We start from the raw sequence: 27,500 nt of genomic DNA on the forward strand, positions 1-27,500 counted from the left end.
AGAAGAATAAAGTGATGATGATGATGTCCATCGACGACGATGATGAAGTTGATGAGTTCTATAAAAAAAAAATTATGAGAAATGCCGGACCGGCCATGGGATAGAGTTCCTTTAGAGATATGAACCAGTATTTTGACACAAAGGACCACACTTAATTGTTTTATTTTGTGTGCAAGTAACACATACAACTTTCACAAATATGGTATTCAATGACAGTGTTTTTGATAACACAGAATGAAGCATCACTGGCAAAATCCATGAGATGTAGTGTGCAGAAGCGTAACCCCAAATCCATATCGAAACTCTCAAGCAATGTATGTCAGTACTTTTAAACCTTTTTTTTTTTTTTTTTTTTTTTTTTTTACATAAGGAAATAAGACACAGAACGAACTGGCATAGTTCTAAGCATTATATTGCAATGATCAATGAGTCCGTCAAGCTGACGTAAAAGCAGTCTCTCACTAAAATGAGCAATGAACATCACCCAGTAAAATAAACTTTATCTGGTTAAGTCGTCAAACAAAGGAAAATTCAAATTCACATGTCTGTCAAACTGGTACGCGTGTATTTCTTTCTCACTGACGTCTCTGATAATGAAATGCTCCTCTCTCTCTCTCTCTCTCTCTCTCTCTCTCTCCAGGCACAACACAGGGCACGCCAATAATGACAAGACATCTCTCTCTCTCTCTCTCTCTCTCTCTCTCTCTCTCCCTCTCTCTCTCCAGGCACAACACAGGGCACGCCAAGAAATGGCAAGACATCTCTCTCTCTCTCTCTCTCTCTCTCTCTCTCCCTCTCTCTCTCTCTCTCCAGGCACAACACAGGGCACGCCAAGAATGACAAGACATATTTCAATTAAGGAGAAAGAGAGAGAGAGAGAGAGAGAGAGAGAGAGAGAGAGAGAGAGAGAGAGAGAGAGAGAGAATGTTGAGAAAAAGAGCCCACTTACCACTATATGTTAAAACAGTGGCAGAGCACACGCAACAGTTGAAAATGCTGAAGAAAACGGCTGCTCACAGACACATCATCAATGAACGTCAGAACACGAACGAACCTCTCATCAGTGACAACCTCACACTTCCCGAGGAGGGCGACAGAGCACCTGATAATTTACACTACTGTCCCAACTGTGGCGAGGCGCACCTCGTGACCAACTCGAGACCAACACTTCCACACACACAGACACTCACACGTAGACTGGTGACCCCTAAACATCCTCCCTCCCCCCACCTATCAACTCTCTGATATGACGAGCAAAGTGGTCCGACTCAAACGTCTGTCCCCATCCATACCTCTCAAGACACTGCTGGTCTCAGCAGCCTCCTTAACGACACTGCCCCTCCCGTTACCCAGATACCACAGCATCCCAAGGCAAAGCGGATCACACAGAGACAGAGAGGGAGAAAGAGAGGCGGGGAGATAGGAGGGGGGGGAGAGAGGGGGTGACTGTGTGGCCGAGGGGGCCGAAGTTAAACATCTTTTTAGCGGTGATCCTCACCCATTTCGCAGGCGACGAATTACTGTCGCTTAAAACGGGGAGAGAAATGAAGGGAAAGGAGGGGCGGGGGGGGAGGGGGGGCGGTTGAAGGGCTGTGTGATGAACTTTAATGTGTGTGTTCGTTCGCTGGACAGGGCGGAAGGGCGTGCCTGGCCTTTTTTTTAAAGTTTTTTTCTTTGTGCGTGTGTGTGTGTGCGCGCGCGCACGCGCGCGCGTGTGTGTGTATATGTGAGAAAGAGGGAGAAAGGAAGAGCCAATGAGAGAGAGAGAGGCAGACAGGGACAGTGATACAGAGAAACTGTTTGCATGGACACTGTGTGCGTTGTCAGTGTCTGCGTTCGTGCATGAGCGAATGCGCTTGAAACAGTAAATGTGTTTTAGTAGTAAAAAGTAATGTTTATAACAACGACATTATAAATAACAACAGTAGATAATAATAATAATAATAATAATAATAACACAAATAATAATAATAATGACACAAATAATAATAATAATAATAATAATAACGCTAAATCGACAACTTCTGAATCCGCCTGCACACACTGTACCCCCATCCCAACCCACCCCAAAAAAACAAATATAACAAAAGGTATGTGACACGCAGGCGTGCGACACCAAACTGACCTGATCCAAAAAACACAGCCCACACACTATCATTCATCTCTCACCTACCATAACTACACGTGAAATGGAATTCGTAGCCGCGGTGGGTAGGGCGCGTTGCGGGGAAAAAAACAAAAACAAAAAAAACACGCAGCGTGGGAGGAAGGGACAGAGAAGATGAGTCAGCGGCAGTTAATGATGATTGCTGCCCTCCACGCCCTCCCCTTCCCCCCCCCACTGATGAATCGGACCGGCCTTCTTGATCAGCCTCAGGTGAGGCGGGGGTCGGGGATGGGAGGAGTGTGGGGTGGGGTTTGATGTATCCGAACGACTTTTTGATTCTAGTGATAAATTACAAGTTGGAAAGTCGGATCGTTTTGTCGGTGAAGGTATCGTACTGCAGACTGAATAATGACTCAGTGGTTCAAGTAAAAGCTGATGTTGTTCACGCGTGTGTGTGCCCTAGCAGGCATTTAGGAAGGCATACACACACACACACACACACACACACACGACGTAACTCCTCACATACACTGTACCTTTAAGATTTGTTCTGCCGCAGTGTCATCATTATCGTGACACTGATTATCATGGTTTCCTGAAACACCCCTCCAAAACACCCGATAACAGTCTACGCACATCCTTTTGACACTGAAAGCAACACAGGCCCATTATCAGGATCACTCAACCACTCTTGTGAGGCGGGATCAAATCAGTCATGCGCTTCTGTATCAGGGTTCAGTTCGACTAACGTCCAGCTAAACAAACACTATTTACCTTAAAGAGTTTACAGAGTTCAATCATTCACTTCCAATCTAATCATTTTAAATCTACAATATCAGATTCACAGCAGGAAGCTGCAAGTGACGTACTTTAGTGACGCCAGAAAGATAGCTCAGTGCATGCAACCTTTTCTTTTTTTTTTTTACTCACCCGATTGTTTTGTACACACTACAATTTGAATGAAAACATAAACGCAACCTGGAAACGTAGTCCTTTTAACTGTCTTGATTTGCACACATGCACACATTTGTGCTAAAATGGAACCTGGCAAGTCCTAAGGGTAACATGTGAACACACACACACACACACACACACACACACACACACATCATCATCATCATCATCATAATTCAACATCATCATCTGGTCATTTTAAGGTCTGTGCTAAAAAAAAAACACCTTTCCCTCCATCTTAGCAAAACTAGAAGTGAACGATCCGGTTCTACCAACAGGTCCTGACCAATTTAAATCAGTTCTCCAGAGCGCTGAGTTTCCGGGCATGACAGTGATGATGGCCGGACAGAAACAGCGGAAGCTGTAAAGCAAGCCTACAAAAGACACGCCCATCCACCAACGCCTGTGAGCATCTCTCTCCTCCTTGTCAAAAAAAAAAAAAAAAAAATCAATCCTATGGTGAGGTCAAAATTCTTTCGCACAGTTCGGGCAGCAGTTGCGTTTGCCTGTCCACGTCAATAGAATCGCTCCCTCCTTCACATTTTCCGCCGCCCAATTCAACTCCCATCCCCTCTCCTCTACCCACCATCCTAACCTCAGCCTAAAACCGCCCCCACCCCCCACCCCTCCCAGCACCCCCTCCCCCAACCCCAACTTTCCCTCTCCTCCCCGGCTGTCTCTCCCTCCATCCCAACTCTTTTCCTCCCAAAGTGTGTTTGCGTTTGCTTTGCCCCCGCGAACGATTGGAATCGCGGCTTTGAACACGAACTGCGCATGTTTTAGACGGTGCAAAAAGTCTCCCCGGATTGGGGCGTTGTCAAACAGTCAACAACATCTGTGACAATCCTGATCAGCGCGTTTCTCGGACGGTCACCCTCAGACGTCACAACTGACACGACCCCATCTGCCAAACCAGGTGTCAGGACTTTATGGTTTTTGTTTGTTTGTTTGTTGTTGTCGTTTGTTTTGATTTTTTTTTTTTAAATGTTTGTTGTTTTTTGGGGGGGTTGTTGAGGTGGTGATGTTTCTTCATAGTAGCAACTACGACAGGAGGGTGGGGGTATCGGGACCTGTTAAAAAAACTTGTGAAAAACAAATACATTATAGTTCATACATACATACATACACAGATACATGTGTACGCACACTACGTTCAAGCAGCTTATTGTCCAGCTGCTCACGCGCTACTGCCCCAAATACCAACACACACAAACCATCCACAGTGATAACATCAGCTGTTTGTTGTTTTTTTGGTTTCGTCCAGGAAACGCCCCTGGGGCCCTGTTAGCATTCCGTGCAGTTTCGCACTGAGAATAAGAAAATGATTATCATAATTTATATATATATATATATATATATATACACACACATATATATATATATATACAGACAGAGAGAAAGACAGACAGACTGACAAACAAACGTGTAGACAAACACCGACAGAGAGATAAACGGCAATGCGTTCAAGTCTCCTTAAAATGTAAGAGGCACAAACACGCATGCACATGCGCGCTCTGGTGGTCGCACACAAATGCATCCACACACACACACACACACTAAAAACGTAGACAAGCAGACATAATTCCCCATTGTATGCCTCCCTCTTCACCCACCCCCACACCCCACATCCTATCCCTTCAACAACGGAGAAACATCAACGGCAACACATCCTTTCGCTGCCAGCAAACCTTCCAATGATCATTCCCATCACCACTGTCACGGCTCATGACATTCATTTGTGCGCGTGCTCGTGTGTTCGTCCCCCTTCCCCTCTCCCTTTCTCCCTTCTTCTCTCTCCCCCTGTTTGCTTCAAAGTTTTTTTTGGTGTGCTCAGTTCAATGCTGAGCTGATGCACGTGGAATTCTTGTGATGTATGTCTTATTCCTTCTCGTTCTGAACTCCTGAGTGAGTTCGGAAGTATCTTCGTTTAGAACGAAGAGTTTTCTTTGCTTTTGGAGCCGAGCATTGGTTGGAGACGGGTCGCTGTGCCAGCAAGCGAGCTGTTGGGTGTCCTCTTGACAGAAGTTGTGGAGTTGAAGGTTGTGTTAAGTGTGTGCTATTTTGACATGTATTCAGCTCGAGCTATTGTTTAAAACTTATTTTCTTTACAATGAAAACTGTCTAGATTTTCCAAAACATTTTTGTATCGTAATACGGAGATTTAATATTGCCTATCTGGGTTTTGTTTCTGTAGAAACCAGTAAGATAAATACTATCATTTAGGGTTACTTGTAATGACTCTTTCAGTTTGTGTGTGGCGTAACTCTTTATTGGAGAAACCATAACAGTTCATGCACATTTGGCATTGGTAGTTTTTGTGTGAAAACGACTGCATTGATATCCACTTACTCACCTACTTAGTGTAATGTGTATTGCTTAAGGAAAGGGAGGGGGGCAGTTAGTCTTTTGTAAAAGAGCATAGTCTCCAGAAACATGGGAGTCTGTTACAGATTTTTCCCTGTGATTTTTCCTGTGGGTTTCCCCTGTCTGCCACCAAGACGGAACTCCAGGATTCGCCTCTACAGTGGTCATCATTCCCCTTCAGCCCTGTCCGTTCCAAACTCCCTCACTCCCACTTTCCCCGACCTCCAAATTTTCCAACGTCCTCACCCCACAGTCCCTCATCCCGTTCCACCCTCTCCGATTCTGCAGGCATGCGACTAAAGCCAGTTCAGTGACACTGGCCTTCAACGGACGAGCTTGAGTTTGGTTCAAGTGAACTGTCATTTTTTCGCGCAGATCTGTGCTGCCGTTACTAGGGCCTAGCTGTGTCGTGGTCATGCTGCTATAGTGTAACTAAAGGAGAGTGTTCATGTAGTTAAGTGTTTAAATTTGTGTGTCTGGACCAGTGTATTCAAAGTGCACAACAGTAAAGAATTGAGCTGAATTATCTATGTCTCTGTGTTTTATGTTGTCAGGGTGTTAGACTTGGAAGGTGCGGGGGTTCATGGGCAACCCCTTATGGGTTGTGACAACCACAGTCATCCTCAACGCATCAACCACGCGTACGCGCTTCCACCAGCATTCTCGCCACCACCAACAAACACACAAACACGACAGCAGCTGATACATCTATGAGAAGCCTGGGGGCAAAATCGATGCACAGTTCACCTGACATTACCCGGCATTCAGGAAAGTAAACGCTACAGCCACGGAACATCTGTCACCTGATAGCTACACAAAGGACACTGTTGCAGCAGGTGAACGCCTGAGGTGAGGGCTAACGTGCTCATCCGACCGCATACGCACATTCAAGCAGACGTGCGCACGCTTATTTCCGCGCGCAGTAAACGCTATAATCAAATTACACACGTTCTCTCTCTCTCTCTCTCTCTCTCTCTCTCTCTCTCACACACACACACACACACACACACACAATCGAAATTTAATAAAGTGGGGACGCATCACATCATATATCTACAGCATTCTGGTGTGTGCAGCTTTCAGCTGAAATATTGTATCAGACGTCAACGAAACGTGAAACGACAGTCCCAGACAGGCCAATGTAAATGGATGTCATGAAATGGCCGAACAGACGGTCTGTTTCTGAGTGTCTTTTGCGATCGTATTTCATAAGATTTAATTCAGCTCAAACACTTTGGTGCAGTTTAATCCACACACAAATGAAATATGAAACGTCTTCCTCGTTCTTTCTAAATGACGCAAGAACTGACGACACTAGCACGTATGCCCCAAGGTCAGGTCAGTTTTACACGCTGGAACAGAAACGTGAGATGAAGTGCGAGTCTCTTTCCTCCGCTGCACCAGCACGCTTACACACGCACGCACCAGCACGCTTACACACGCACGCATGTGCATGTGCGCGCGTGCGCGCGCGTGTGTGTGTGTGTGTGTGTATGCCATTAGGCAGCCAAACTCCGTTTCCGGGGTGTGCATGCTGGGTATGTTCTTGTTTCCCAAACCCACCGATTGTTGACATGGATTACAGGATCTTTAACGTGCGTATCTGATCTTCTGCTTGCGTTCACATACGAAGGGGGTTCAGGCACTAGCAGGTCTGCACATATGCCGACCTGGGATATCGGAAAACTCCACCCTTTACCCACCAGGCGCCGTTACCGAGATTCGAACCCGGGAGCGGGACCCTCAGATTGAAAGTCCAATGTTTTAACCACTCGGCTACTGCACGGTCAAACCAGATATATAAATCTTCTGTCGATCCAAATGTTATTCCAGTACTCTTGTAAAATTAATCAAATCCTGATGAAAAACTCTTATAAATCTACTAACACTGCCAACACTTTGGTTTAAACCAAAACAATTATACATTTGAAACCAATTTTCCCTTTCCATTCAATATAAACCAAACGGCCAAAAAAGGCCGTTTACATATTTCTTATGACAGTCTAAATGTTTCTGTATGTATCCACCCGAGTCAGTAAATAATACCGCTAACTGCAGGTGCATAGGACATCTGTCTGTCTCACTGTAAAAAATCATTGGGTGTTCGCGTCTCTACTCGTAAATATTTCTGAAAGTCAAGAACATGGACTAAGAGCGAGCCACACAGAGAGACAGACACACAAATGGATTCATAAATGACACAGAGTGAATGAGAGGACAGTGAGACAGATAGAGAGACACATAAATTGAGAGAGAGAGAGAGAGACAGAGAGAGAGAGAGAGAGAGAGAGAGAGAGAGAGAGAGAGAGAGAACGATAATGGCTTAGAATGAAAGAGAGAAAGGGACAATGAGACAGACAGACAGACACTCTGAATGACAATGACGTCCAGTGAATGAGAGAAGAGGACAATGAAACAAAGACAGACAAACATATTATTGACTTAAAGTGAAAGAGAGAAAGGGACAATGAGACAGAGAGACCGACACTCAGAATGACAATGACATCCAGTGAATGAGAGAAAGGGACGATGAGACACAGCGACACTCAGAATGACAATGACATCCAGTGAATGAGAGAAAGGGACGATGAGACAGAGCGACACTCAGAATGACAATGACATCCAGTGAATGAGAGAAAGGCACAATGAGACAGAGACAGACAAACATCATGGTAATGACTTAGAATGAAAGAGAGAAAGGGACAATGAGACAGACAGACAGACACTCTGAATGACAATGACGTCCAGTGAATGAGAGAAGAGGACAATGAAACAGAGAAGAGGACAATGAAACAAAGACAGACAAACATATTATTGACTTAAAGTGAAAGAGAGAAAGGGACAATGAGACAGAGAGACAGACACTCAGAATGACAATGACATCCAGTGAATGAGAGAAAGGCACAATGAGACAGAGAAACACACACACTAAAAGCTAATGACACAGAGTGAATCAGAGACAGGGGCAGTGACTACCAGAGAGAGAGAGACAGATAATCTGCTTGTGTGGACGTTTGTGAGAGAGACAAAGTGACTGCCAGAGAGAGAGAGAGAGAGGGGGGGGGGGGTAGGGGTAGGGGAGAGAAACAGACAGACAGACAGACAAGAGACACACACAGAGAAACCCCTGACCTTGATTATGTATTGGGTTTTGTTCTCACAATGAATGAATGATCAGACATTGTACAACACACACACACACACACACACACACACACACACCACACCACACCACACCACACCACACACACACACAGGGGGGGGGGGGGGGAAACAACATAAAAAACCGACAGGCAGACAATCAGAGACAGACAAAACAACCGAACATTTCCCTCTTTCAGAACACCAACGTTTACTGGTTTAGCAATCCATTCATATGTCATGCCCACTGAAAAGAACACTGACGGCCGCTGCTTTCATACAGTGGGTACAGCTTTTACAGTGTGCAGATTTTCGGTTGCGTTCGATCAACCAGGTGGTTGATGGTTGGGGGAGGGGTGGATAGTGCGATCTGAGCTGTATTTCATCATCTGTTCAAGTTTTAATGTGTCTGGTTTTCCTCCAGATCTCATGCTCTCATATAACACGGGCTTGCTGAATTATTCACCCTGCACCACGTTGGCAGACCAGACAACAGACTGCTTCTTTCTGTATAACTCCCCAGCCCCCAACCTCCTCCCCCCCGCCCCCCACCCACCTCTCTCTCTCATGCGAGTTGACTGTTGACCAAACTGCAAGATAATGGCAAGACGTTCAAGACATAATACCTATTATTTTCATCAAGCAGTGGAACTATGGGATAGAAAAAAACACCCCACCCACTCACCCATCCACCCAGAGAGAGAGAGAGATAGAGAGAGAGAGAGAGCGGGTTAGTGTACACACACACACACACACACACACACATATATATATATATATATACATATAATATATATATGTGTGTGTGTATGTATTATATATGTGCGCGCGCGCGCGCACACACACACACACACACACACCTACTCACGTTATTCACAAAGCTGTGTCATGAAAAGCACATACACACACGCAAATCCACACCTCTCAGAAACACAATCGTGAGACACGTCTACAAATCGGTCCTGACAAAGACCAGTGACGGATTTAATGTCCATCGATAAGAGCCAGCCGACCAGACAGACAGACACAGGGCCAGCTCTGTGAACCATCACCTTTCTCGCTGTTTCTGAAGGCCACACTCTTGTCGGCAAACACGGGACAAACCCAACACTCTTCCTCCATCTGGGGCAAACAGCATGAATAGCTCAACCAATGCTTGCTTGCTCGCGCCCGCGCACACGCACATACACGAACACGCATACAAGCACAAGCATGCAAGCACACACACACACACACACACACACACACACACACACACACACAATGAGAGACAGACAGACAGACAAAGACAGAGTGAGAAAGAGAGAGCGTCTTGGGAGAAACAGAATATTTGCGCAACACACAGCAAAGAGAGGAATACAGATGCTCAGGAAAAGAGAGACAGACTCTAAAGAAGTCACAGTCACACTTCAGCCTATCAACAGGACAACAGTGAGTCAAATCTGACAGGTTTGTGAGCACAAGGTTTAGTGTTGGAGTTTTTCCTCATAAAGTGAATGGGCAATATGCTGCGACTGTTTTCCCCCTTCCTGTCTGTTGGCCTTTTTTTTCGTCTTCGTGCGCTCGTTTGTAAGTGTGTGCGTGCACGCGCGCGCGCGCGCATGTGTGAGTGTGTGTGTGTTTGTATGTGTGCGCGCGCCTGTGTGTGTGCGTGCGCGCGTATGCGTGCAATGTATGTACTGTGAGACCGAAATCAAGAAGGTAGGGAGAGGCTGGATGACAAAGATAGAGGAGAGACAGGATTAGACAGAGAAAAAGACTGCGTGACAAACAGAGACAGAACTACAGACACTGACAGACTAAGAACAGACTCAATTAACGAAGAAAACATTATTACTCAGTACCCTACAGCCAACTGCCAACATTGTAATTTATAAAGACCAGGGCTTCGATTAATTAATGGCAATGATAAGTGCATAAAGTCTTTTCTGCGTGAGAGTAAAATATAATAATAATGATAATAATAATAATGATAATAATAATAATAATAATAATAATAATAACAATAATAATAATAATAATAATAAATCCACACGCCCGCGGATACAATCTAATTTGTCATATTGCTCCTACTGGTACGTTCACGTTCAGACGCACTGTAATTTTTTTTTAGCATGTTAAACAGAAGAATTGAGGGTACATTTGTAAAACAACAAATTATGTAATAATATACATTGCCGGTTTGGAAATTTATGGAACAATGACATACTCGAGTGTGGGGCAGAACTGTCTGCTGTTTTCAGAAATCCGGTATACTTCTACTACGAAGCTCAACTTTTATTAATACCCACGTATGTGTGCATGCGTATGCACGCGCGAGTGTGCGTGTGCGAATTTCTGTGTCATGTCCTTCAACGCTTAAGATCGTTAAAAAGATATATATCACCCTCTATGAACGCTTGCAGTCATTTACACAGGTTGCTACCTATTCCTTCGTGTTTTTTCATTTTATAAACAATCAAAATTAATTGCTTCATTTTGTAAACAATCAAATTACCCCATACTGAGATGCACCTATTGTAGTGGGAATCACCAGCAGGCATTTATGAGTAAGGCAAAAAATGAGACAGACATATTGAGAGAGTGAGAGTCAGAGGGAGTGAAGGAGAAATCCCACAATAAACACAATCTCACAGAAATGCCACACGCATATCTCATAAAATTGCCACAACAACGCAATCCTCAGAGAAATGCCATAACAAACGCAATCGCACAAAATTGCCACAATAAACGCAGTCTCACAGAAATGTCACAACAAACACAGTCTCACAGAAATGCCACAACAAACGCAATCCTCACAGAAATGCCACAACAAACGCAATCGCACAGAAACAGAAATGCTACAACAAACGAAATCTCACAAATGCCACAATCTCACAGAAATGCTACAACAAACGCAATCTAAAGCATACAGCCTCGTTTCCTTTCAACAGTCATGTCAGTTCACACCACAGTACGCAACGTGCCTGTACATGTATACATAACTATCAACACTCGTCTTCTGTGGTTCTGTGGGAGAGAGGTGGAGCCAGTCACCTCTCTTTTTTCTTTTTTTTATAACTCCACTGTCCCCCCTGTAAAGGGGACAACTTAATACCGTTTGGGGCCTATGACGAAGCGAGTGAGCCATACAACAGAGGTGTGCTGTATTTTTGTGGCTGTTTGTTCACGTAGATCGATACCCCGGTTAGGGGTCTTACCTCAGTGGGTCAAAAGATTTATAACCACCCAACAGCTTTCCACACAGCGGATGGCATGCCAAAGGGACATGATTTCGGGCGTGCTCTCTCTCTCTCTCTCTCTCTCTCTCTCTGTGCCTCTGAACCCATCCTCTTTCTGTCTCTGTCTCTCTCTCTATTACTGCCTCCAAACCCATCCACTGTGTGTGTGTGTGTGTGTGTGTGTGTGTCACCTTCTTGCTGAGCTTCATTAAAGGCCTCGGCGGATGAAGGTTTTTGTCAATAGCGATGTCCGGTATTTTGTCATGAGATCACAAGTTCACTTCATGGGAGACTGGGCAGGAGAGATAAAGGTTGATGGGGGCGGAGGTGACGACAGACATGCCTAACAGATAAATATAAAGTTAAAAGTATAATAATTAAAATAAATGAATTTTTTTTTAAGACAGAAACTGAGATCCAGAAACTGATGGGGAAACAATGGGATAGAGACTTGCAGACAGAGAATTCCTCTCTCCCTTCACTACTTCAGTACTTGTTACTGTGCTCAAGCGTCGAAGACAGTGGCCCTGAGACAGACAGACAAACAGACAGACAATGGGCACGGACTGAGCACACGTGCCACATTCCACTGACTCGCACAAACACAATTTGAACACAGCGTCAAACATAGACGGACACGCGAAACAAAAGATAAGGCACCGTATCACCTCACCGTACACGTGATTTGTAAACAAGCGCGTGCGGCTCGCTTGTGTATTATCGTATGAGTTACGCGTGTATTATCGTATGAGTCACGAAGCACTGAGCTGAAAATAAAAAGGACAAAACAGGTTTTCAAAGTTCAACCTGGTGGATGCACCATTGATGATGATGATTATGATGATGATGGTGAAGACAGGAAAAAGACAACTGCTACCCAGACCTCTCTCTCTTTCTCTCTATTCCTCTCCTTCCATCCTCCCCAGCTTCTATCTCGCAAAGTCTCCGTTCATCCACCTTCTTCTCCTCTAACACACTTCCTCGGTCGAAAACACACACACACACACACAATCACATACACACATATACAGACACGTACACACACGCACACGTACACACACATACGATACACATGCACACACACATATACACACAAACGCATACACACACATACAGACACACACGCACGCACACGCACACACATACAGACACGCACACACACACACATATATATACACACGCAGCCACACACACACACACACGCACGCAGACACACACACACACACACATACATACAGACACGCACACACATATACACACACATGCACACGCGCGCGAGCGCGCGCGCACACACACACATGCACACACACACATACACACGCACACGCACACACACACACACAAGGAGAAACAACAGCAACAGGTCGCTCTTGCTTCACGCCATATAAGGAAAAGGGGCTGGGTGAGGTAGTGTTTACGCCGTAAAAGGACTACAGGTCTTTTGTTATCTCTGCTGCAGCTTAATATAAACTGGGCGCGCGCGCGCGCGTGTGTGTGTGTGTGCGTGTGTGTGTGTGTGCTTGTCTGTCTGTCTGTCTGTGTGCGCGCGCGCGTTGATACGTTTATGTAAAGGCTACAAACCCCGCCACCACCCCCATATTTCTGTTTCTCCACTCCCACACAACAACTTCCAATTATGTCTTCCTCCTCCAAAGTTAATTTTTCTATGAGGTGTCATAGTCCAAGGTGTCACCTAACTTTCTTCTTCATGCTATCTCTGTTCCTCCTTTATCAACCTCTTCACCCAACCCCCGCACCGAAAAAATCCCTCAACATCCCGCAAGCGTGCGCGCGTGTGTCTGCGTATTTACGTGTGTGTGTGTGTGTGTGTGTGTGTGTGTGTGTGTGTGTGTGTGTGTGTGTGTGTGTGTTGCTTGCATGTTTGCGTGTTTGTGTGTGTGGTTTCTCTCTCTGACTCTGTCCCTCTCTCTCTCTCTAACTCTCTGTCTCCGACTCCCTCTCTTTCTCATCCTCTGTAATGAGCTCTGGCCTCTTGGTGAAGGTTTTGTCAGCGACCCTCTACCCATACCACGCTAACGAACGACTCTATGATTGCTTGTGCCAGGCGTGGAAAACATCGAAGCCTACCAATCATTATTCTCCATCAGCTTGACACAGATTTTGTGGTAGACAGTCAAACTGGCCTTTTCACGTGTGCAAAATGAAATGCTTTCATTGTTTCAAGATGTGTACCTGAATTATGATGATCGAACAGTTCGACACTTCTTTACCCTTTTGCTCACGCTGCATACTGTCCTTGATGCTTCTGAGGTAAAGTGTGTAAATAAAAGGAATCATAATAGCCGATGGCAACTCTCTCTCTCTCTCTCTTTCTCTCTCTATTTGTGTGTGTTAAAATCCTCTTGAAGTTCTTTTCAAATGGCGAACGCGCGCGCACACACACACACACACAGTGACACACACACACGCACACACAATCACAACACATGTGCAAACATCTTTGTGCAGAAAGGTGCATGTGTACGAATATGTCGTTATGTGTTCGCGCGCATGAGTATGCGTACATATGTATGCGTGCGTGTCCGTGTATCTGTGCGTGTGATTTTTTTGTTTGTTTGTTTGCCTGTGTGTGTGTGTGTGTGTGCGCGTGTGTGTGTGCGTGTGTGTGTGTGTTTAGTGCAATATAATTATAGCACTACCTCGATCGAGTGACGCTCGGACAAAAAGATACACTAGAGATTAAATCAGGAGAGACAGACAGACAGACAGGCAAACAGGTAAAAGGTACGGGAGACGGGAGGGAGCGAGAAAGCCAAATTCAAAATATAGCACTGTAATATGTGTGTTCTCTCTCTCTCTCTCTCTCTCTCTCTCTCTCTCTCATATCTTAAAAAAGGAAAATAAACAAGAAAGAATGGCAGAATGGGTAACAGGAGGCAAGTCAAGGTAGTGCCTTCTGCTTAACTTAGAAGTGAGGGAGGGTGCGGGCAGGGGACAGTGACATGGGTTTTGGGGAGGGGGGAGGGAACAAACATAACACTTTTCTTCGCTCCTCGCTCTTCCTCTTCACTCACAATATAAAAACGCACACAGAAACACACACACACACACACACACACACAAAGTATACAAACATACAAAAAATATAATTGTCTCCATGCAGTAGGATTTTTTGCTGTGAACCAACTGACCCCATTTCAAATATCGGTTTTTTGTTGTTGTTGTTTTTAGGAATAACGTGTGCGTTTCCCAAACAGACGAGAGGAGCAAGGGTTTAGGGTGGGGAGAGGGGTGGGGGTGAGGACAGTGATGACACCCAGTAAAATTTACATTCCGATAAGGATTCATTTATAAAACTACATCGGTACACATTATCGTTTTATGCGTGTGTTTTATACAAAGCCCTTTTGCCCTTTTTTTTTATGGCGCAGTCTATTTGGGAAGATTGTTTCTGATGTTTGCTTCCTTCATTGCTTGCTTGCTTGCTTTAGATCACCACTGCAGGTATCGTGGCAGCAACAAGGTGACGACGGACACTGTGGAGTTACAAAAGTGCAGGTTTTTTGTTTGTTTGTTTGTGTGTTTGTTTTTCTCTAAAGCAAACATCAACTGTGTCCCATACTGGATCACTGACTTTTTTTCTTGTTTTTTTTCCCATCTCCTCGAATGTCTGTGACTTGTCGGAAGATAATGACTAATTCTCAGAATTCATTTCATATTCATATATTGCTTTCTGGAAGTTTATTTCTAACAGTTTTACTAATCGATAATTATATTGCTATTACTACTACCACCACTATTACAACTGCTACTACAATTACTAATGATAATAATAATAACAATAATAATAGTAATAACAATAATGATAATAATAACAACAGCAACAACAACTTGATAACGATGAGAATAATTATAATTATGTATAACTGTCCCCACCCTCCCGCCCCATTTCCTTTTCAAGTGTTTTTGTTAGATCGCCCCCTAACATGACAAGACGAAACAAACTCGATATTTTTTAGTAAGGAAAACACATTACGAGTTTGCTGACTCAAGTTTTAGCAATTACGAATAATTTGCCACAGGCATGGCTGAGTCATTGGGATTAACGCGTGCTCCTGCCGGGAGTAATAGCCTCATATTCATCTAAAAAGCTGACAAGTAGATTCTTGTCGAAATGATTAGCCACAAGCTCTATCGTGATGGGACTTCGACATTCTGAGTGTGCGCTGTGTACTAGCAAACACACACACACACACACACACACACACACACACACACACTCTCACAGAGATACAGCGAGAGTAACAGAGACACACACACACACACACACTCTGTCCGTCTATCTATCTGTCTGTGCGTGTCCGTGCATACGCGCGCGCATTTGTGTTTGTGTGTGTCTGTCCTCTCTGTCTGTGTATCTGTGAGTCCGTATGTCTGTGTCTGTGTGCTTGCATCCGTGCATGTTTGCGTGCGCGTGTATCACTCTAAGTGTGCATTATTGTGTGTGTGTGTGTGTGTGTGTATGTGTGTGTGTGTGTGTGCACGTGTATGTGCGTGTGTGCGTGTGCATGTGATGTGTACTTTGTCCTTTATCTGTTGCCTCCTTTCAATGACAGATATCATAAGCTGTCAAGGGATGTGCTGACAGGCAATGAACTGGTGGCATCCAAAGGCATGCACAACCCTCCGCTTCCCCCAATCCCTCCTTCATTCACCCGCAGCTACACCCTATGATCACTCTCCTCTGGTTTCTTAATGATTATCGTTTGTCAAGTCTGTTGTTGTTGCTGCTGCATCCAACACTTCACAAACACAATCTAAGTTTCAATTACTGTAATTAATGGTTTTCTGTTGAGTGGGTTTAACTGTAAAATTACTAAAAAAAGGATATCCAAATGGATTTCGGTGCAAATTTCCGGTGCAAGCCAGTTTGGCCTGAATCGAGATTGCAAATCACAGTTATAGTTATTCCAAATGTTTACATCACCTGCTCTAAACAATCTGATCTATATTACTTTCGAAACCAGATCGAACAGACAACCAAGTCATTCAGATCGCGTCTGTAAATTTGTGCAAAACCTAAAACTAGATCTAAATTTTGTCTCAGCCTTTCGAAACTTCCATCGCTTACCTTGTCGTCTGCTTCCAACAGCTACACGATTTACTTGCACCCAACAACAACACAAACAGGTCTGTTTGTCAGCACAATACTCAATGACCGTGTAATCAAAATCAGGACAGTAGCAAAATGTATGACATCTGCTGTCGTCTGCAGGAATTCGAGAACACGCCCGACAACACTCGTTGCATCGGGCCCTGTGCGCATGCGCATGACTGAAATGCAGACGATAATTTTAGAGACCTTGACCCTGCTCTCTTGTGTGTGTGTGTGTGTGTGTGTGTGTGTGTGTGTCTTTGTTATTGTTGTTCTTGTCTCTTCTTTGTTTGGCTGGTTGGTGTTGTTGTTTTGTTATCACTATAAATGTTACTTTTCATGTAATCTTTTTTTCTTTTTCTCAAACAAGTTCAACGATAAGACTTACATGTGATTGTGTTACATTCTTGTCAGGTTTACTTCTTCTTCTTCTAAATTACTGAACCAAATCTGGAACAAGAACGCACGTGCACTTTTTATTTTAACGGAATGACTGTGAATGACAGGTCAAGATGATAAATAATGATGATGATGATGATAATAATAGAAAAAGATATGATGTTGCTCAACGTTCTCTACTTACTGAACAAGAAATAACTCAAAGTATATCACAGTACACACTACGAGTAAAACGCGAATCTCACACTGAGAATATTCTTTAGATTGAAACCGCTTTGTTTTGGAACTCCGAAATATAGTTTACTCTTTGTTGAGATGACCACTTTATTTTAGATCTCCGAAATATAGTTCACTCTTTCTTGAGATGACCACTTTAGAACTCTCTGAAATACAGTTCACTCTTTGTTGAGATGACCATTTTGTTTAGAACTCTCTGAAATAGTACATTCTTTGTGGAGCCGGGGAGAAGAGGCGCGGCGGGGTCAACACAGCTGTGGGGTTTTGCATGGTGTGCAGAACGTCAGCGGTGTGCCGAGCACGACAAGACTGGTCACGAGACGAACCGTTCACTTATGGCCTTTCCCTTCATGCGGCCTGTACTGGTTGGCTTGGCTTTCTGTCCCCACATGAGCAATGTGCATGGTGACTGGCTGACTATCTCTCTCTCTCCCCCTCTCTCTCTCTGTCTCTCTCTGATTCTCTCTGTCTCTGTCTCCCACTCTATCTCTCTCCCTCTCTCTGTCTCTCTCTGATTCTCTCTGTCTCTGTCTCCCACTCTATCTCTCTCCCTCTCTCTGTCTCTCTCTGATTCTCTCTGTCTCTGTCTCCCACTCTATCTCTCTCCCTCTCTCTCTGCCTCTCTCTGATTCTCTCTGTCTCTGTCTCCCACTCTATCTCTCTCCCTCTCTCTCCGTCTCTCTCTGATTCTCTCTGTCTCTATCTCCCACTCTCTCTATCTCTCTCCGTCTCTCTCTGCTCCTCTGTGTCCCTGTCCCCCACCCCACTCCCATCCCCCACCCCCACCCCTCACACACATCCTCCAAACAAAAAAGACCTCAACACACACACATACACACACACAAGCGCGTGCGCGCGCGCGCGCACTAAGCATCCCACCACCACCACCTACATCCCCCCCACACACCCGAAATACCCTATATTCATGCACGCCCTCACATTGGGTAAATTATGTCGGGTCATCTTTTATCTTCTTCATAGATAAAAAAAAAAGAAAAAAGAAGAATTGAATGCTTTGGGAAAACAAATTTGGCTGGATAATGTCCTGTGCTCCCTGATTCACGTTCTTTGACCCCCCACCCCACCCCACCCCCCCACACCTCCGAACCCACCATCCCCACCCTCCCTTAACCCCTTCCTCTCTTTCTCCTCTCTCTACCGTCTCTTTGTTTCTGCTTCCATGGTCCATTTTTCCGTCGTCAGTTTCTCTCCCCTCTCTCCTTCCCCCTCTCCCCTGTGTGTGTGTGTGTGTGTGTGTGTGTGTGTGTGTGTGTGTGTGTGTGTGTCTGTCTGTCTGTCTGTCTGTCCTTTATTGTCTGTCTGTCTCTGTCACTATGTCTCTGTGCGTCCGTGTTTGTGTGTGTCTGTCTGATTGTCTGTCTGTGTCTGTGTGTCTACCTGTGTCTGCGTGTGAGTGCTTGTGTGTGTGTGTGTGTGTGTGTGTGTGTGTGTGTGTGTGTGTGTCTGTCTGTCTCTTATTGTCTGTCTGTCTCTGTCACTATGTCTCTGTGTGTCCTTGTTTGTGTGTGTGTGTGTGTGTGTGTGTGTGTGTGTGTGTGTGTGTGTGTGTGTGAGTGCTCGTGTCTCTGTGTGTGGGTGTGTGTGTGGTTGTGTCTGTGCCTGTGCCTGGTGTGTGTGTGTGTGTGTGTGTGTGTGTGCGTGCGATTGTGTGACGGTATGTGTGCGCGTGTGTGTGTGTGTGTGTGTCTGTGTATGTATCTTTTACTGTGAGCGTGCATGTGTGTTTGCTACAGTGGCTGCCAGACAGAGGTGACAATCATAACAGCGGGATTGGCCACTAACTGTCCATAGTGCTGACCTGTTCGTCAGAACCCCTAACCTCACGTGTGTCCTCTCTTAAAGAAACGTGCTCAGTGTGCAGTCTGAAAGTGACAACGTGAGCTGATTGTCTGGCGTCTCCAGGATCCAGCTTGTCCGAGTTCATGACTTCAACACAAGACTAAACAAAACAACAACAAAAAATGTTTTCACATGCTGCCCTCGCCTGCCAAGGGAGAAATGGGGAAATACAGCGAGAGGGATTTTATTTTAAAGGAATACACTGAATATATACATATACATATAACTATAGCTATAACTCTCTCTATATATAAATATATATATGTACGTGTGTGTGTGCGCGCGCGCGAGGGGGGGGGGCGATCGTTAACATGTGTATGTGCGCGCGTGCATGTGTATGTCTGTGCAGTTGATGCCGTTGTCGTTTTTGAAACCAGATTTACAGTGATAGCGTCACCCCACACAACACAATGCCCCACGTAATAACACGGAACAACAACAACAACACAGAACAATAACAACAACACCTTTCACCCTGGACCTCCACCACCACCATCCCTTCTCCCTCACTCCATCCCCCCCCCCCCCCTCCCCCACCCTAACCTTTCCACCACCACCGCCATCCGCTTAACGCCACAAAGGGACAGCACTCTCTCTGCTCGCCGTCCTCTGAAGCCGTCTCAGGCCCTTGTTTGAAGATGACAAAGTGAAGCCAATCCTCTTACGGTTGTGCCCCCTACTACCACCCTCACCCCCCCGAATCCTTCCATACCCTTCCCCCCACCAACCCCCCGCCCCCACCCCTCCTGCTACAACGGCTGCATTGTTGAGGTGTGCATTGCTGTGCTATGACCAGTTAGTGTCGCGGGCTGGGTTTGTTGTGTTAAACGGAAACCCCTCGTTCTGTGTCCGTGATAGACATACTGTGTGTTGTATGGACATCCTTTTCTTTGTTCCTGCCGCTTGAGATCTCTGTGTGTGATTGTGTATGTTTTTCTGTTTGTGTGTGTGTGTGTGTGTGTGTGTGTGTGTGTGTGTTAATGATTGTATGTATATCCGTGAGTGCCTGCGTGAATGTGCATGATTATCGTGGCGTATGTGTGTGAGTTGTGTGTGTGTGTGGGGGGGGGGGGCGCTATGCGTGCGTGTATGTGTATGTGTACGTATGATTTTGTTTGAATATGTGCGCACTATTTTCTTCTTTAACCATCACCACCACCACTACAACAGAAACACGCTGTCCACAGCGTCTGTCCCACAAAGTGCCTGTTCAAAGGTGAGTTGGTCTGTTGGAGACAGGGACGGCGCTGTCCCTCTCCCAAACCTAACTCTTACCTAACTCTTACCTGACGTCCTTCCTGTGTAATCCGCCAAGCAAACAACACTCAACACGTCCACCGAACAACCAACCCTCAGCTCTGCAGTATATTAACCCCCCTGATTCTATTTCCACTGGGACAGGTATGGAGAGATGGGAAACAAAGACAGCTGGGCAGATAACATAACGCGTTGTATCACAGCAGAAACACTGACAACTCCTGAGATAATTGTCAGTGTCCACACCTGGGGATTGTAGGTTACAAACTGGCTGCCTGGCTGACTGACCGGAAGAGTGTTTGGCTGGCTTAGTAACTGTACGTGACTACTGATGGAAGAAAAGCGAAAATATGGTAATGGAGATAGAGATGGCTTAGCTGACTAACTAATATTGACTGACTGACTGGCTGGCTGGCTGGCTGGCTGGCTGATTGACTGACTGATCGTTCGACAGTGGAAGAGCGGTTCGTTTATTCGTTTGTATCTTCCATCAGTATCCAAAGTCCCTTCTCCTGTAATCACACCTTGGCCAGCACACACACACACACACACACACACACACACACACACACACACACACACACACACACACATGTGCGCGCGCGCAGACACACAGACACACACTGAAACACACACACACGCTCGCACACACACACACAGACACAGAGAGAGAGAGAGAGAGAGAGAGAGAGAGAGAGAGAGAGAGAGAGGGAAGGAAACGAAATGGACGGGGAAGTTTACACCAGATATACAAGGTAAACAACGATGGAACACAATCATCAAGGCATATCTCTTCACACAGGTCACTTGTAACACCCAATTCCTACTGATACCGTATTCAGGGCGTGGATAAAAACTTCGGTAAACAAACTGAAGCTGACAGAGAGAAGAGATAGGCAGACTCAGAGAGAGAGAGAGAGAGAGAGAGAGAACAAGAACAGATAAACGGTAACAACAATCACCTGTGGCAGCCACGTCAACACAGTACAATCCGTTTGGTCACACTGCAGATAACACTGTATAGTTCACACTAGTGACCCACTCCGGATCAAACATGGCGAGAAACAGACAGACAAAGTGAGAGGGAGAGAGAGAGAGAGAGAGAGAGAGAGAGAGAGAGAGAGAGAGTTTATGGAAGATACAAAGCGGTAGGAGAGAAAGAGTGTGTGTGCGTAGTGTGTCTGTGTGGCGAGAGAGAAAGCGAGAGTTTATGGAAGAGACAGAGGGTGGGAAAGAGAGAGGGACATAGAAAGAGAGGCGGGAGAGAAAGCGAGAGTTTATGGAAGAGACAGAAGATACAGGGGGATGAGGAGGGAGTGAGAGGGGGGAGGCAGAGATGAAAGAAAGAGTGTGGAGAAAAAGAGACAGACAGACAGACAGGCAGACATGCAGATAGGACTTCCCTTGATGACAACAAACCCTCTCAAATCGGCAATCAATCAAAGTGCACTCGAACTGGGTCTCTCGAACTGGGTCCCTCGAAAGAGACCATTAACTGACAATCCTCGGGACACGCAAAGTGTAAACGAACTGAAAGCGTTTAGATATTTTCCACACACGCGCGCCCTCACACATGCCTGCACGCCGGAAGGACAGCACAAGGGTTAATGGATAAAGTAAACATTACTCAGGCACAGCTCTCCGTTTGCCCTTCTTTTTACTGAAGGAAAACACAAGGGTTAATGGATAAAGTAAACAGTACTCAGGCACAGCTCTCCGTTTGTTCTTCTTTTTACTGAAGGACAGCACAGGGGTTAATGGATAAAGTAAGCATTACTCAGGCACAGCTCTCCGTTTGCCCTTCTTTTTACTGAAGGACAGCACAGGGGTTAATGGATAAAGTAAACATTACTCAGGCACAGCTCTCCGTTTGCCCTTCTTTTTACTGAAGGACAGCACAGGGGTTAATGGATAAAGTAAGCATTACTCAGGCACAGCTCTCCGTTTGCCCTTCCTTTTACTATGGTTTGTCTCCCTTTCCACAGACTTTCTCGTCACTTTCTGCCCTTTCTTTCTGTTTAGAACAAGACTGAAACCATTTAACCCATTTAACTCAAACTATTGTTGGTGTTTCATACATTTAAACTATTTAACCCATTCTGTCCCTCTCTCTCAAACCATTTCATACATTCAAACCATTTAACCCATTCTGTCCCTCTCTCTCAAACCATTTCATACATTCAAACCATTTAACCCATTCTGTGCCTCTCTCAAAAACCATTAAACCTGTTGGCGTTTCATACCTGGTGAAGGGTTTCATCGCAGTACGCCGGATTTGAAGTGGGTGATAGGGGTTAGTGAGAGACAGGTTTGTGTGTTTGGTTGGTTAGTTTCGTGGCTTATTAGTGATGGGATTTACAAAGTGCGTAGATATAATTATTCTCTCTCTCTCTCTCTCTCTCTTTCCCGGTTTTTTTAAAAAAAAATTTTATTCCCGTCAATCTCCGTGTATGTGGTGTGTGTGTGACTGACGTAAGCATTTCTTTTTTTTTTTCTTTTTTTTTTTAAGTGAAACATTAATCCAAACTAGCAACATTGAGAACAACTTCCTCATATTCACATTTAGAAATTAAACACACACAAACACGCACACACACGCACACACGCGCACGCGCGCGCAGATAGATAGATAGATAGATAGACGGACAGACATGTCCAGCTTGAACGGGAGGTTGGGCGGAGAGGTGATAGATAATAAATCGCCTTTCAAATCGTAAGTCAATCATTCAAAGTAAATAAATGAATAGATGAAGAAAAAGGAAAGAGAGAAGGATTGAGAGAAAGAAGAAAAAAAGAAAGAAAGAAAGAAAGAAAAATGAATAACAAAAAAACTACCACCACCTCTTAAGGAAATTTGCTCTCCCCATAGCTATTTGAAGAACAGCGCACAATATCCCTGAGACATGCACTCCACTCCCACACCTGTGTGGGAAAAGGACAGCACAGCCATGCAAAATGGATGGGCTGGAAAATAATCAATGAAGTTAATGTGGTTCGTGGGAATTATTATCCCCCCCCCCTACCCCTCCGTCCACTCTCCCTCTCCCGCCCTCCTTTCGTGGTCAATAGGGTTATAGTCAACAATCAAATCAAACACAGGATTTATATTTTGTTGTCGTTGTTGATGTTGTTGTTGTTTTTGGGTTTTTTGTTTGTTTGTTTTTTTGTTGTTTTTTGTTGTTGTTTTTTGTTTTTTTGTTGTGTTTTTTTTTGTTTTGTTTATTATCCATATTCACACAATAAATCATTCACTTCACCAATACCTTCCATCAAATGACCCACTCTACCCCCGCACACAAACACACCAGTCTGGCTGTTCCACAGAGCACATGCATGTACACATTCGTGAAGGATTTAAAAATATGAATAATAAAAAGAAAAAGGATATATATTATAATGTAACACACACACACACACACACACACACACACACACACACATATATATATATATATATATATATATAATACGTGATTAAACACACCGTGTAGCGTGGCATGACAGGAGGACCAGAGGGCAAAACGTGGAGCGGTGGCCGTGCAGGAAAACGTCGACTGGTAAGCGAAGTGTTCTCAGATTCCAATCCCATTAAACAATGTAATACAAATCGAAGGAAAGCATGTTGCATTTTGGTATGCCTTCAACCCAACCCTTTCCTACCTCAAACACACACAAAGACTTACATACATCGCTTACGTGTAGGTATGCATGCATTCACGCACATTCTTGCATCATTCACGCACAATGCAACTGCGTGCACACACACACACACACTGACTGAAACCATTTATTGTCAGATTAACTGTTTGTTGCACTGACAATCACACACACACACACACACACACACACACACACACACACACACGTCTGTAAACATTATACGCCTGCGCACTCACATAGACGCGCGTGCGTGGGGAGAAAGAGACAGACAGAGACCAAAACAAAAAAAAGACCCCCCCCCAAAAAAAAAAAAAAAAAAAATCAGATAATTTGCGAGGGACAAGAAAGTGTTTCCAGGCCTTCAGTAGACTTACCGGGTAAAAAGTAGGACCTCGTTCCAAACAATACCACACAATACAACGCATCCCACACAAGACACACGTCTATCCATCCAGCATCAATGCAGAAAACAGAGAGTGTAGTGAGGTGAGCGTGCTCCGGACCTACCTTCCCCCCCACCCCCACACCCCCATGCAATAATGATGACCCCCCCGCTACACTGTCCCCAACTCCATCGATCCCGCTCCGTCTTGGCGCTGATCTCATCTCCATCCTCCTCTCCAACCCACACCCCTGTTTCCCCACACCCACTCCCACTCCACCCTCTCTCTTTCTCTTTCTCTCCGGTTCACACACACACACACATACCTGAGCTTGATTAAAGCCTCAACGGAAGAACGTTTTTGTCAACAACAATGTTTAGTCTGGTTGTGTCTTCCATCTTCGTTTGTGTGTGTGTGTGTGTGTGTGTGTGTGTGTGTGTGTGTGTGTGTGTGTTGTTGTTGTTGTTGTTGTTGTTGTTGCTGTTGTTGTTGTTGTTGTTGTTTTGTGAGCTGTTGATTGCAGCTGCATGATTGACCCTGTTTTGTGAGTTGTTGATTGGATATAGTTACATGACTGACCTGATTTGTGGGTTGCTGATTGTCTTTAGAACTTTACATGATTGACCCTGTTTTGTGAGTTGTTGATTGGATATAGTTACATGATTGACCTGATTTGTGAGTTGTTGATTGGTTACAGTTACATGGTTGACCTGATTTGTGAGTTGTTGATTGGCTATGGACCTGATTTATGAGTTGCTGATTGGCTATAGTTGCATGATGGACCTGATTTGTGAGTTGCTGATTGGCTACAGTTGCATGATGGACCTGATTTATGAGTTGCTGATTGGCTACAGTTGCATGATGGACCTGATTTGTGAGTTGCTGATTGGCTACAGTTGCATGATGGACCTGATTTGTGAGTTGCTGATTGGCTACAGTTACATGATTGACCTGATTTGTGAGTTGCTGATTGGCTATAGTTACATGATTGACCTGTTTTGTGAGTTGCTGATTGGCTACAGTTACATGATTGACCTGATTTGTGAGTTGCTGATTGGCTATAGTTACATGATTGACCTGTTTGTGAGTTGCTGATTGCTTACATGATTGACCTGTTTTGTGAGTTGCTGATTGGCTATAGTTACATGATTGACCTGATTTGTGAGTTGCTGATTGGCTACAGTTACATGATTGACCTGATTTGTGAGTTGCTGATTGGCTATAGTTACATGATTGACCTGTTTTGTGAGTTGCTGATTGGTCATAGCTGTGTGATTGACCTGATTTCTGAGTTGTTGATTGGATTTCGCTGTGTGTATGATTTGCTTTGTTAGTTATCGACAGGTGCTCGTACTTGGAAAAAGAAAATGTCAACCTCGCTGTAAGACGTTTTCCCGCAAATTAATGACAGCACACATTGCCTTGTTATGTCAGCTGTCGATTGGTTTATTGTTGTCTTATTCATTGGATGTGTTAGCTGTTGATTGCTCCTTCTTGTTTCGTTTTCAGTTGATTGCTACCAGAGCGCACTTGCTTGCTCCTTCGGCAGCTTGTGTACGTGTATGTGAATCTCTCTTTGTCAGCTTCTGACTGACTGACTGACTAGTTGGTTGAGTGAATAAATGAGTGGGTGATTTGGGTGATCAAGTGAATGAGATGCTGACCTATTGACAGACTGGTTGAGTGAGTGAGTGAGTGAGTGAATAGGTGAGTCGTTGAGTGGGTGAGTGAGTGGTTGATCGACTGACTGAATGATAGATTGATTGATAGATTGAATGGTTGGCTTTTTTTTTTTTTTTTTTTTTTTTTTTAGATTGCATGTGTATTAGTCGAGTAACTAGCAATGTCTGTTAGTGGTTGCAGCCGATAGATGTGTGTGTGTGTGTGTGTGTGTGTGTGTGTGTGTGTGTGTGTGTGTGTGTGTGGTGTGTGTGTGTGTGTGTGTGTGTGTGTGTGTGTGTGTGTGTGTGTGTGTGTGTGTATGTGTGTGTGTGTGTGTGTAGATGTGTGTGTGTGTGTGTGTGTTCGTGTGTGTGTGTGTGTGTGTCGTGTGTGTCGTGTGTGTGTGTGTGGTCTGTATGTGGATAAGTATGCTGAAGTGTGTATGTGGCTGCAACATAACCACATTCGTTGATGCGGTGACTGTGACAGTGAAGGGTGTTAACACGAACGTTTCGCTCGCTGTCGCAAACACCTGTGACCCTGATAGAGAAGAGACAGACAGACATACAGGCAGACAGAAAGTGACAGCGAGAGAAGAGGGAAGACAGGCAGACAGACAGACGGACAGAAAGAGAGAGGAGAGGGAAGAGAGAACAGAGGAGAGGGAGGACAGACAGACGGACGGATGGACAGACAGACAGAGATGAAGGGGCAGAGGGGTGACGCATGCTGACGAGTGTCAAGAGATCCATGGCCGTCATCAACACATGCCCTGACAGCACGGTATGTGATGATGAAGCTTTCTGCCTTTGGACAGGTCGCCAGCACGTCAGGACTCAAATGGTGTCTTTCACTCCACACCACACCACACCACACCACTCCACACCACTCCACTCCACACCACACCACACCTCACCACACATTCCACATCACGCACACTTACCACATCACACATAAATCACACACACACATACATCCCACACCCCTCCACATCCCACACATACCACATCCCACACACATACCCTACCCCACACACATACCACATCCCACTCACATACCACACCCCACACACGTACCACATCCCACACACATCATACACATATACCACATCCCACACACATACCACATACGTACCACAC

At 44.9% G+C, this 27,500-nt stretch overlaps 1 protein-coding gene across 4 annotated transcripts in view; it reads right to left on the reverse strand.

The window, feature by feature from the left end:
- LOC143283091 (uncharacterized) overlaps positions 1 to 27,500 on the reverse strand; it is a 110,652-nt gene that overhangs the window by 70,040 nt on the left and 13,112 nt on the right. Inside the window, exon 1 of one of the 4 annotated variants that reach the window (XM_076589165.1) lies at positions 1,293 to 1,310. The exons of 2 other annotated variants lie outside the window; for them this stretch is intronic. The gene's annotated coding sequence lies outside the window, so the exon portion shown is untranslated. Of the gene's footprint in view, positions 1 to 949; positions 1,088 to 1,292; positions 1,311 to 27,500 lie in introns of those variants that run through there. One more of the 4 variants, XM_076589162.1, reaches the window with a different exon arrangement.

This window comes from Babylonia areolata, chromosome 6 (genome assembly GCF_041734735.1).
Source record: "Babylonia areolata isolate BAREFJ2019XMU chromosome 6, ASM4173473v1, whole genome shotgun sequence".
Taxonomy (NCBI): Eukaryota; Metazoa; Mollusca; class Gastropoda; order Neogastropoda; family Buccinidae; genus Babylonia; species Babylonia areolata.